We start from the raw sequence: 11,809 nt of genomic DNA, 5'->3' as shown, positions 1-11,809 counted from the left end.
ACTTGCCAAAAAGAAAATATTTTCATATTTGACAATAAAATATTTCTGCACTTCAAAACAGTGTGCCTGTTCTCTTGACTTCTAGGGAGAACTTTTAGCTGTCTGCCTTCCATCTCTGCTCCCCAGTTTTGGTGGAGTGCAAAAGTCACTGGCCTGCACCTTGATCTAGGCAAGGAGGATCTCTGCTCCAGCTGGAGGAGCATTTAATATGACCCTCAAGTCTTGTACTTAGGAGAATAAATACAGGATACAGATAATGTGAGGCTGGGCAGTGGGCACCAAGGGACAGGAGGCAAGACAGCCCCCACAGGGTTGGGTTTGGGGGTAACTTGGAGGAAAGTATATATATATAAGGTGCTTATGTTTTAGTCACTTACAAACAGAAAGAGATTTTTTTTTCAATGGAAGAGAACAGGGCACACCTGCATGGGCTGAGCCCTCTTAAAAAAAATTGTAATGGCAACGGGGGAAAGCCTCCATAGGCAAATGAGATAGAGAAAGGAAAGGAAAACCTGTGCCAGAATGAGAAATCAGAGTTGTCTTGAGGAGGTGGGGGGTTATGGGGTGTGCATGGCACACATGTGAGTCAGAAGCTCTAGGATTAGTGTTGGATGGTACCATACTCATGGAAGCCCCAAGAAGAGCATGGTGTGAGCAAGTCCATCAAAAGCTGGAGGGAGCTTTCAAGCCTGCTAAATCGCAAGGAAGGAGCAGCAGTAGAGGATAGTGGTCAAATACAGCATGTTGGACATGTAATTTGGCACTGTAAGTTAACTGCAAAACCTTATTTCAGATTTCTTTTTCTTGGTATACTTTTGGATGCTCCAGCACAAGTAACTAAATATGTCTCATGAACATTAAAATGAAGGAGGGTGTGTCAGCATTATCTCTATCTAGGATCTTTTTATTTTGTTTGGGATTAATAGCAAGGATAGTATAAAAATTTTAAGTTAAATTTGGTAGCCAAGTTTAAAATTAGAAGATGTTATTTTTAAAGCACAAGGTTAGTTAAATGTATTAATTTAATTTATCTGAAAATAAGTATTTTACTTTTGTGACACTTGTGGCATCTGTTTTTTCAGCCATGATATTTTGCAAATATTTTTAAAAATTTATGTTTGGGACAAACTTCTTCAGATTAAGGGTGGAGGTCTTTGGGGTATGATTATTTTATTGCTGGACTGTGCCAGTCTCTGCTAGTTTCTCCTGTTTGATCAAAACCAAATTTAAAAATCATGTATGGCCTCTTTAGATAAATTTTGAAAGTGCTGTTTTTAACTCAGAATCAAAGTGCATTATGTTTACTGGGCAGCAGAGATGATAACTAGGCCTGTTTTCACTGAAGAGCATTCCCAGGGTGGAGCAGAAAACAACTTCCTAAAATGATTATATTATCTTGACCATATATCAGGAAAATGAGAAGCAGTAAGTTATTAATGATTATGATGATTTCAGTAACAACAATTGGAGCTTTCTTCAGCCATGTGTGATGGAAGCAAAATGTGTGGGGTTTATTTCATTAATTCTATTTATAGGAAAAAATATGGTATAGGAAAGTATGCAGTGATAAAGGGAAATTGGAATTAAATACAGTGCAAGTATCATTAGGCACCTTTACTATATTGCATTGACTGACCAACTTGCATTGCTACACTAATGCTGCATTCAATAATACTCATCTTTATCACTAAAAAACTGAGGTGTAATTAATGAAAGAAATTATTTTTTCAGTAGAAATCAAATTATATTAGCACCTCACCAGAAAAAGTATCTTTTTTTTCTCAGACATCTGCATTAACACCCTTAAAACCTGCTTGTTCAGCTTACAAGGCAGAATGCTCTTACTACTGCTCTTCAATCCTTTAGTGAAATGCACTGGGGAACTGAATGTTCTCAGCCTGGACCAGGACCTGCTTTTAAGCTCTTCATGTAAGTAAGAATGGAATGCTCTGGGGTCAGGCAACACACTTAAATCAGCCTTTATCTCAAACTGGGCTATGTAAGAACAAACAAAAGAAGTATTTATTTACCAAATGTAAATACATGATACTGTTTCTCAAATATTCAGAACTAAAAGGAAGTAACATATAGCATTTTAGCTTTTAAGGGCCATTTCACCCTTCAGAGGTCATCTAGGAAGCTGAAAGATGCTTCACACACTTCATGTCTGAAGTCTGTTTTGCAAACAACTTAACTTAGTCTGACTATATATGTGGAAGAAAATCCTGGATTTGCTGTTCCCACTTCTCAAATACCATAATTCTCCTGATGAGGTTTAACAGAATTAAAGTTCGCTCTGTAAGACACAGGAATTTTGGGCAAAGTTTCAACTTTGCTGCCACCAGAGAAGTGTCTGCTTAATTTAACCTGGAAAAGTTAATGTTTCTTGGGTATGATCCAGGGCTAACTTTACTTTTCCATAGAGTAAATGAAAGATTATTTTCAAGGTGAGCTGAGCAAGTATCTAAGTCATTCATTGTAGGGTAAAAGCATTTCCTATTTCCTAAATCAATGAATTGTGTCCCTTAAAATTGTCCCTACTATTTTCTAGAAATAGCATTTTCACAACATTGTTGCAAATAAAGTATGGTGATTACACCCCTAGATTTTCACAGCAAACAGCATTAGCCTAGTTTAGACTATGCCTACTGAAAAAGAAAGGATTGTATTATACAGGCAGGTAACATTTGTAATCGTTCTGGTTAAGCAATAAAAGTTAACATAATTTGTTTAACTTAAAAGTATCAGCTTGGGTTAGAACCCTTTCTGCCTTCACAAACAATTGATCTCCACATTCATCACAGAGTGTCTCAATACTTGGCTACAACCCTGAGTTTAGCAGCTTTTGCATAAATATGTTCCGCAGAAATGAGAAGTGGCAACCTATGCAAAACTCGCATCTACTTTTCCATCTGCTTTTCTTCTATTTTGTGTCTTTCCCCCTTCCTTATAAGGGCCAAGTGGATTGTGCAGAACGTGGGGAAGAAAGCAATTTGCATACACAAGTGCAAACAGAATGACGCTGGAGAGCAAGAGAGCGGCAATTCGATTATCTCTCTTAGCTAAAAGCTGAGAAAATCTCTGATCTGAGGGGATTACTCAGAACATCTTAGGAGGCTGTAAAAACCTTACCCTGATAAAAGTCACTTTGAATATATCATGTAACCTTCTTGTGTGAAAAAGTCTTTCCCTCTCCCGTTCTCCTGCTAAATTCTGGCAAGCTCCTTATAGTATCTAAAGCCACTAGGATTTCTGCAGCTTCAGGAGACAGCCTACAGAATACCAAGGAATCTACATTAGCATCTCTGGGGTTTAGCTAGGCTTTGTGTTCCTTGTAGACTGCTCTGGGGATTGTATACACTTCATGCCAGTGTGTTAATGGATGTTTCGTGATGCTATATAAATATTTTCTTATTTTTGTGTTAAATTAAACATTACAGGTGGAGAGTAGGTATTTCATGTCTCAGCTAGGGTGATTGTGACAGACCTTATCAGAAAGGTCAAGTTAAAATGACTCCTTACATTTTAAAGTTCACTTCCATTAAAGACACCAGAAAAATGCTAAGCATGCCACATCGACTTATTCTTTGTTTATATGCTTTGTGGCTATGCCACTTTCTCTAAATATTCTGTTAAGAGAGCCTGTGTACATTTTCAGAGAAATGCATATCGCACTACAGGACACATCTTTGTTCTAGCTCATTTGCTTTGTAGAGTGCCTGGTGTAGTAATTTTCAATTTAAAAAAGGCACTATGTTCTATTTCTGTAGGGCCACAAGAACAGGATTTTATAAAGAGCTATTCCCAAGGGCAAGCCTGTGGGAAAAGTTGTAATAAACTGCCTCCCACCATTGTATTGTCCAGCAGACAAAAATAAACAAATACATGTCTTCCTTTCTTTATAAAGAAACATGTATCATTGCAATTATTTTTTTTAATCTCCATCTATTATGAGTAATGTACATTAATAAAAATCATTCAAATCTTATTGCAGACAGTTGCAGGATCACCAAAAATAAGACTGGTCTCTCAGAAATGAAATAGCATAACACTCTCCCAATTAATTGTGAAAAAGGTCAACAATCTTAACACCATTAAAAATCTTTTTAAGTGGCCTTCTAGTACTTCTTTTACTATCACTTTTCTTTAGTAAAGCAGCTCTTAGTCAAGATGACCACTTAATAGCACATCATTCAAAACTAATGGCATATTATCTCATTTACTAGAAAATCGTGCAGAAGAAAAAAAAAGCACTGGGTTTTTTTTTCCACAGACCACATTTGTTATATCTTCTTTTATTTGTATTTTCACACTATTGTATAAAAACTTCAAAAGAGCCTATAGGGCTACAAAACCTAGAAACACTTAAAGCTGCTTCTTGAGAAAGTTTGCTTGCATGGGGAGAATTTCCAAAAGGCATTAAAGCCATAGTCTATGTTGGGGAAGATAACAACAGAAAAAACATGGCTCAGAGAGAGGCAATGATGATCCCCTCAGTCCAAGCGCCATTTAATTCCTGGGGAGAAAGGACAGAACAAAATATTTAGAGGGTTTCAGGCACCTGGGTGCAGCATCATGCCTCCTCCATGCAAGAATTGAGAAAGAAATTAGTCCAAGAATATGATTTAGAGGCCCAAACCATAAACAAAGCCAGGGCTTTCCTGAAAACCAGCAGGAAGCCCTTGGCTCATCCACAGAAATCTTCTGGAAGTACTGAGCCAAGATTTGGTATCATACCCTTTTGGACCAAATTCTCTTGGGCAGCTTTTCCTCCCTTACTAGGTAATAAAAGCCATTGCTAAATAAGACAACACTAAGCCTACCCAATAATTATTCATTGAAAAGAATTTTTCTATTTAAAGGAAAAACTATTTTTTGTATTTTTTTTTTTGGGCAATCTCAGGGGACTACGCATTATGAAAAGTTCCCTCAAGCAAAGACAACAGCAGACAGCAGAATCCTGTCTGCAAAGTTTGTTTTTGATATAAAAATATAACCCTAAAAATAGAATCATAAACAGAAACTGTGACAGATGATGCAGACTGTGTTCTGCAATGCCAGGTTTTGGTAGGTGAGCGACAGGTTTACAGATCCTCTTTGGAATTTGGAAAAGACAAGTGTGTCCCCAGCTCAGAGCAAGCAGACAGCTATTCGGGAGGAAAAACTGCCAGTGACTTCACTCTGCTTTTTCCTCAGGCCTGATCTTGTTTAGCACATAATAAACTTGATAATTCTTTCCTAAATTCTTGCTTTGAACTAACTTGTCAGTTCTCCCTCTGTGATGGAGTGCAGGAAGTGCTTTGGTCCAGTAATGGTTTCTCAGAATTTCTATGGACAAGGTCTGAGTCTCTCTGTTCTGTTCTGTCTTTAACAAAGCCCCAGCAGGTTCAGAGTCCTCCGCTAACTCTCCTCCCCTTTACTCCATACTTCAGTGTATGGAATGTGTACCATGAGCATCCCACCATGCTGTTGGGCTCTTCAGCAATCTCAATTTGGTGCTTTCAAGGGCACAACCACAGCAAAATAATACAGCTTTCAGCTGGATACTGCCTCAGCATGCATACTCACCATACTCACCATGCATACAGCTTGTGTGCTTCAAAGAGCATCACCATCTGCAGTCAGAATGTGACCCTTGCTCAGCAACTTGGCCAGGGCCTCCAGGGAATGCTCCCAGGGGACATTGTCACTATTATTGGCAGTGTAGATGAAGCTAGAATCCAGTAATATGTGCTTTCAGTGAAAACTACTTCTTAAAAAGTTGGGTGCTGTTTCATGGGCAACTTCAGAGATCCAATTGATATGTGTTGGGGTTAAATGAAGGCATAAGAGAGACAGTTTTATTCAGTGAAAAACATCATGTAAACTAAGGTGAATAGATACATTTGATACTTGCTTCCCAGGCATTAATGAAATGGATTTGGGCCAGCTTGTTCCCTCATTTTCAGCACCACTGATGTGACGTTTAATTATATAAAACTATGAGGGATGTCTACTTCTTAGATTTAGCTCAATATGTATGTGAATACTTGATGAGAGTTCAGAGTTTTCACAAGATTATGAGGGAATTATTTCCATCTTGCATCCTTAAAATAATAGCCAACATATTTTAACAGGAAGTACATTTTGCTTTTGAAATGCAGAATTGCTCAAGCAATGACAGAAATGCTGCTTACTTCATAGGCTGTGTTCATGGTGCTTCTGTATATTTCAATGCTGTTTCATGTGGTGAAAGATTATGTCAGTTTTGATTAGTGTGATGTGATTTTTTTAGTATTCAGGTAAGACCCTGCAAAGTAAACTCTTTCTGATGAAAATGATCTGATCCAGCTTGTTAGCAGGCAATGCCTGAATAAAAAGAAGAAGCTGCTTCTATTTGAGGTCGAGTTATTTTTAGCGTGCCTTCCCTCAAATTTAAGTTTATGCAGCTTCATTCACGCAAGAGTTTTTATAGATTTTTCTGAGGGGGGATGGGAAAGGAAGGGTGGGAGCAGTGTAGTAGTGACTCCCTAGTTATTTGCAGGCTTTCTGACTAAGATATTTATATTCTCTGTCTGTAGTGATTCCTCCAGCTTAGCACATTATGGATTCAGATAACAATATTGTTCATTTAAAAACGATCTGATCATGAAAACTGGCAAAAATTGTGGCTTTATATATATAAATACTTTTATTGTGTTGGCATACCCTTGAGTTCAGCAAGGGAGAAAGGAGTTAACAAGCTAAACATATCTAAGTGGCTACTGTTGGCTGTTCCTCACAGTATTTCAGAAATATTCCATATGGAAGGAAGCAGATTTGATAAAGTTCCTCAAGAGGGAATCAAAAAATAAGAGGATGAAAAAAGACAGAGAATCTTCTGTCATAATTAGAAGCATTTGGTCCCTCAGTTTTGACAAGTTTGCCAAGAGAAAAAATAAGTTTCCTAGGAAGGGATGGTGGAGAGGAAAGAGAGATGACAGAAATTCTGTCAGTCTGAGATACTAGAATCAGAAAAATAAAAAAAATGTGAAATCAGTGTTTGACACTAAGATTTTTGAAGAATAAATACTACTGTGTGTGTTTGAGGTCTTTTTGCCTTTGTCATGTTTTTAGGGCTTTTTAAAATTTTATTTTGTATTATTTCTCCAATGAAATTATATAGATTTAACATTTATGTGTGGAGTTTGTAAGTAGAGAAGTAATTCCATATGTATATAAACAGTCTCCTACAGACAATTGTCATTATTGCATTAATGTCATATCTGAACTAAATTTGAATTCCATTGTAAGAGAGTTTGGTTTTATTTTGAACAGAAAACTATGTGTATGGTCTCAGTTAGTGTCTCTGGGCATTCCTTTTTCACCTGGCCAGTCATGGCTCTTTATGTTTTTCCTCTCTGACCTGTTTCTGTCACATACCTCTTGCAATCCATAGAAAGTATTGCAGAATCCTGCACCCAGATTTTTTATTTGCATCCCCCTGGGCTGAAGCTGCATCCCTGCAAGCATCTGAGTTGATCTTGCAGCCTGCCAGAGCAGATGGGAGTCAGCTCCTGGCTCGCCAGGTCCTCCTGTTCATTCCCAGCTCTTCTTACCCAGTCCTGCCTGGAAAGGGCCCTTGGGCTGGATTCTCACACCCTTCCACTTACTGACCCAGCTGCTCCTTTATGAGAGGAGGAAAAGCTTTCTGGGAGCCAGAAGGAGTTAAGTGGAAGCACGTAAGAGAGACATGGTGTGTTTGGTGGGGATGAGCAAAGGAGCAGAGGGCAAAGGGGGATTTTGACATGTGCAGAATGTGTATGATTAAGGGCAGTAGGAGAATAGAATGAGGGTTGGGCACACCATCATTGAGAACAGCAGAGAGAATGGTCAGGGAGGGCCAGCCAGAAACTCTGAGACTCTTCTGGTATAGTTTGTGGAAGGAGCAATGCTGGGAGCTTGGAGCAAATTGTGATGCTGCCAGGAGTCCCCCCGAGCCGAGAGCTGTGCTGGCTCCCTTCCACCCTGGCTGTGCAAAGCTTTCATTTCCCCCAGCTTTCACTGAGATAAGGGAAAGCCTCAACATTAGCTGAATGGATATGTCTTTCTGTTTGAAGTCTGCTAACTGCTAAGCTGCCCTGAAATGTACTTTTGATCCTGTAAGCTTAGTGAAGGCAGAAGACAGGGCAGGATTATAGAAGGGTCTTGATTTTCTCTTGATACTTGGATGTTACCTCACTAAGTAGATTGCCAATTTGTAGATTCCCTTGTCTACAACCTATCTCACCCATAAATGTACTGCTGTTTTGGAGTACGCCCTGCCGCGGTGTTGTTGTGACTTCTAGCAGTAGGTGACCATTACATATTTTTTATTTCAATCAAAAAACAACTTTTTGTGTGAGAAGTTTCAAAATTAAAGTGACAATTCAGTTACATGGTTATAAATACATTAAACTATGAATAGAGGGAGCAGCTCCAAATGTCTAACCTGGGCGTTATGTCAGGGTCTGCTTTTCAGAAGTTATGGAGAAGAAATCTACCTACAGTTTTCAATGATTGTATTTCATGCTCAGCAGCTAAGTGAGATTCTGAGTATCTCAAGAATGAGTCTTGTGATCAAGTTTGGCAGTTAATTTCTGGCAAACACCTTTTAACCCAGATATTGTAATTTCTGGTGTATCTACAGATAAACCATATCTATAAATGAACTGCTATTTCGCTTCAACACAAAATAAAATAATTACATCTTTTGTGAAATAATATTGCACCAGAAAATTTTGCTGACATTTTGATACTAAGAGGTTAAGTTTTTTCAAAGTATATTGACATAATTAGAGGCCAAAATAGAATTCTGCTACTTTTTTTTTTCATTAGGTTAAAAACTTTATTGTATGAAACAGCTATGGTTTTAGTAAAATTTTTATTAGCAATATAATTACACTGTTTTGCTTGCATGACTAGAGAAATAAAATTACCAACAAACCAAAACTACCAAGAAGACATGGTTTTAGTAAAATTTTTATTAACAATATAATTACACTGTTTTGCTTGCATGACTAGAGAAATAAAATTACCAACAAACCAAAACTACCAAGAAGACATTTTTCTTGCTCAGAAATATTCAGGTATAACAGGTATGACACCTCAGTAAGATTTTTGCTGAAGAAGCTTTGGCTTCTTTCCTTCTTCCTGGTGTCATGTTTTAAGTCCATCTGCCTTTGCCCTCTCAGAAAGCCACAGCTGGTGTTGATACTGCCAATCCTACACTGTATCCTAGATTAAATTTGGAAAAAACTCATGATGAAGGGCTTGAACAGTAACTCTTTTCATTTGCATCTTATTTTGTTCTGGGCTTGTTGTGCAGACATGATGGAATACCAAACTAAATGGAGACTTATGAAAATCCTCATTGAGTGTTAGTATCTAACATCTCAGTACTCTGGCATTTCCTTCCAAATTAGTTGTTGTTTTAATATTCAAAAGAGATTAATTGTTCTTTTGTTGAGCCTGTTGATGTGTGCCTGGGAAAGTCACTGGCTGTATGAATTGTTTCTTTTGGTTCAAGAACCTGAGTCAAATTGCAGCTGTTTGCCCCCTTCTGCAAAGCAAGATGTTGTAAAGAAACATAGAAATACTACTCTGAATCTTGGTAAAATAGTAAAATTGATCAGGATATAAACTTTCGTTAGAGCTCTTCTATGGCAGTTGTCTTAGAGTGTTTTTATTAAAAAAACCTTTATATAATCTCTCTCTTTGTATATTGGTAAGTCCAGTATTTTCCACTGAAGAGACAGAACATTCACTTGTATATGAAATATATGGAATAGCTGGTATAGAAAAGATAATTTTTTAGTGATTGTTCTATGAAAAATTCACATCTCATATGCTACATATTTTCTCTTTTTTTCTTTATTGGGGATCACTCAGCCCAGACAATTTTATTCTTTCTTTCTATGTGAAATCAGTAAATAATTTAACTTAGCTCTTCCTTCTTCTTCCACATCACCTAGCATAGTATTTGTTTTCAATTGTCATGTGGGTTTGTGGTTTGTAGTTTTGGTTTGTTTTTTTTTTTCACTTTCCAGTAACTAATAAGGAGTGGGAATTGAGTTTCACAGAGATTAAAGTCTTTGAAAGCTTAGTATATGAATAGTTTTGAAGTGAGGCAGAACACAGATTTTTGCTGAAAGAATAGAGAGTTAAACTTTTCTATGCTTTTAACACTGTCACAGGCCAGAAAGGATTGCTTTCTCCTTGGGAAAACAGAGGCAGTAACTGTAAACAACTACAGAGTGTCCAGGCTCGGGTTTCTGATTCATTCACTTGTCATACACACAGCACAGCACCTTCCAACAATGCAATATAAACTCACTCTTTTAAAAGGTTGAAAGCTCTTTCTCTTCTCAGTCTCCCTAGTCAATGCACAAAATTATTTTATGTCTTGGTGCTTAGGCAAAAACAAAAAAACAGCCCTCAAGAGAAATAGAAAAAATAGAAATCCTACTTGAGTGTAAAGCAGATTGTGCAATGGGTCTGAGTCTTACAGTTCTTTGTCTGAAGGGTGAAGTGAAAGTATTTATGTAGTGCTTTGTATTCCAACAAATGTTCTATTAAACAGGAGGAATGTAATCACTGAGCGTACTTCATTACATAAAATGAAGGGTGCAGGGACACACAGTATGAGGCAGAGAGCGACAGGTCCTAAAAACCCACTCAGTGTGGACACCCCTCCAGAAGTACACTAAATGTTGGCAAGCTTTGGACCAGACAATCTCCATGCAGCCCTTCCAACATACATTGTCATCCTGTAGTTTTGGTCAGATACTATTATTTAAGTACAGACAAATAGATATATACCTGTCAAATCTTCCACTTTGGGGATTGAACTGTCTCTTTTATGGGTCTGTTACTAGCTCTGTTGTGTTTTATGTGTGCACATGCCTGATAAAACAGATATTCACTTGCTTCCCTGCTAATCTTTGAGCTTTCTTAATGTGCTATAGGGAAAAAAATCAAGACCAAAACAATTCACATCCCCAAGCACGCTCAGTATTCTACTAACAATGGAGAACTTGTCCTTTCAGCCTCCCCTAAAACCCTTTCCATGGGACAGTTAGCCCTGTCTTTGCTTGCCTTCGGTTCAGACCAGTCTGCTGTGTCCAGCTATTGAAAGCTGGCATAGGCACAAGAATGTTTCGTGGGGCTGTGCATGTTCAGATGAAATATGTACGCTCCAGTGTGTTCTGCTGCACTGGTGTGTCTGTCCTACTCAGTCAAGAGGAGATGAGCAGCTTCCCAAATAATCTGTTCTGCAACAGCAGAAAGTCCATTTGGGGAGCTGTATTCCTGGAAATACAGTGAAAAATAGGGAAGTCAGAAAGTCTTGCTCTGAATCAGACTACAATACTAAGCAACAGTCTCATTAATGTTGCTTTCTGCCAAAGCTGTTTCACTTGCCTTCAGAACTGTCTGCATTAATGACTACTTCCACTTGCTAGTTATTTACATAAAGTATTGTTCTCATGTCACTGCTAGCAGCCACAAGCTGCTCCTTGCTAGGTGAGATGAAAAAGCTAGATAGACCAAGCTGCAAATGAATTCAGAGAAAGCTGGGTTTAATGTGTTGCTAGGAAGGATGGAATATTCCTCCTGTGATGTCCCCAGCATGCACAAGGTCAAATACATTACCACCAGAATGCCCCTTACAAGAGACCCTTGCCAATAGGTGAAGAGGATGAGCAGAGGTAGTCTGTGCTTCCCTGATTTTCATCTCATGTGTGTACTTGTTTCTCAACCTTTCCTGGCAAAAATGGGTGAATCTGTGGGGATTAAAAAAAAAAAACCAACA

The sequence above is a fragment of the Zonotrichia albicollis genome, chromosome 4 (assembly GCF_047830755.1).
Source record: "Zonotrichia albicollis isolate bZonAlb1 chromosome 4, bZonAlb1.hap1, whole genome shotgun sequence".
Classification (NCBI taxonomy): domain Eukaryota; kingdom Metazoa; phylum Chordata; class Aves; order Passeriformes; family Passerellidae; genus Zonotrichia; species Zonotrichia albicollis.
Note: the sequence above shows the minus strand (reverse complement) of the source record.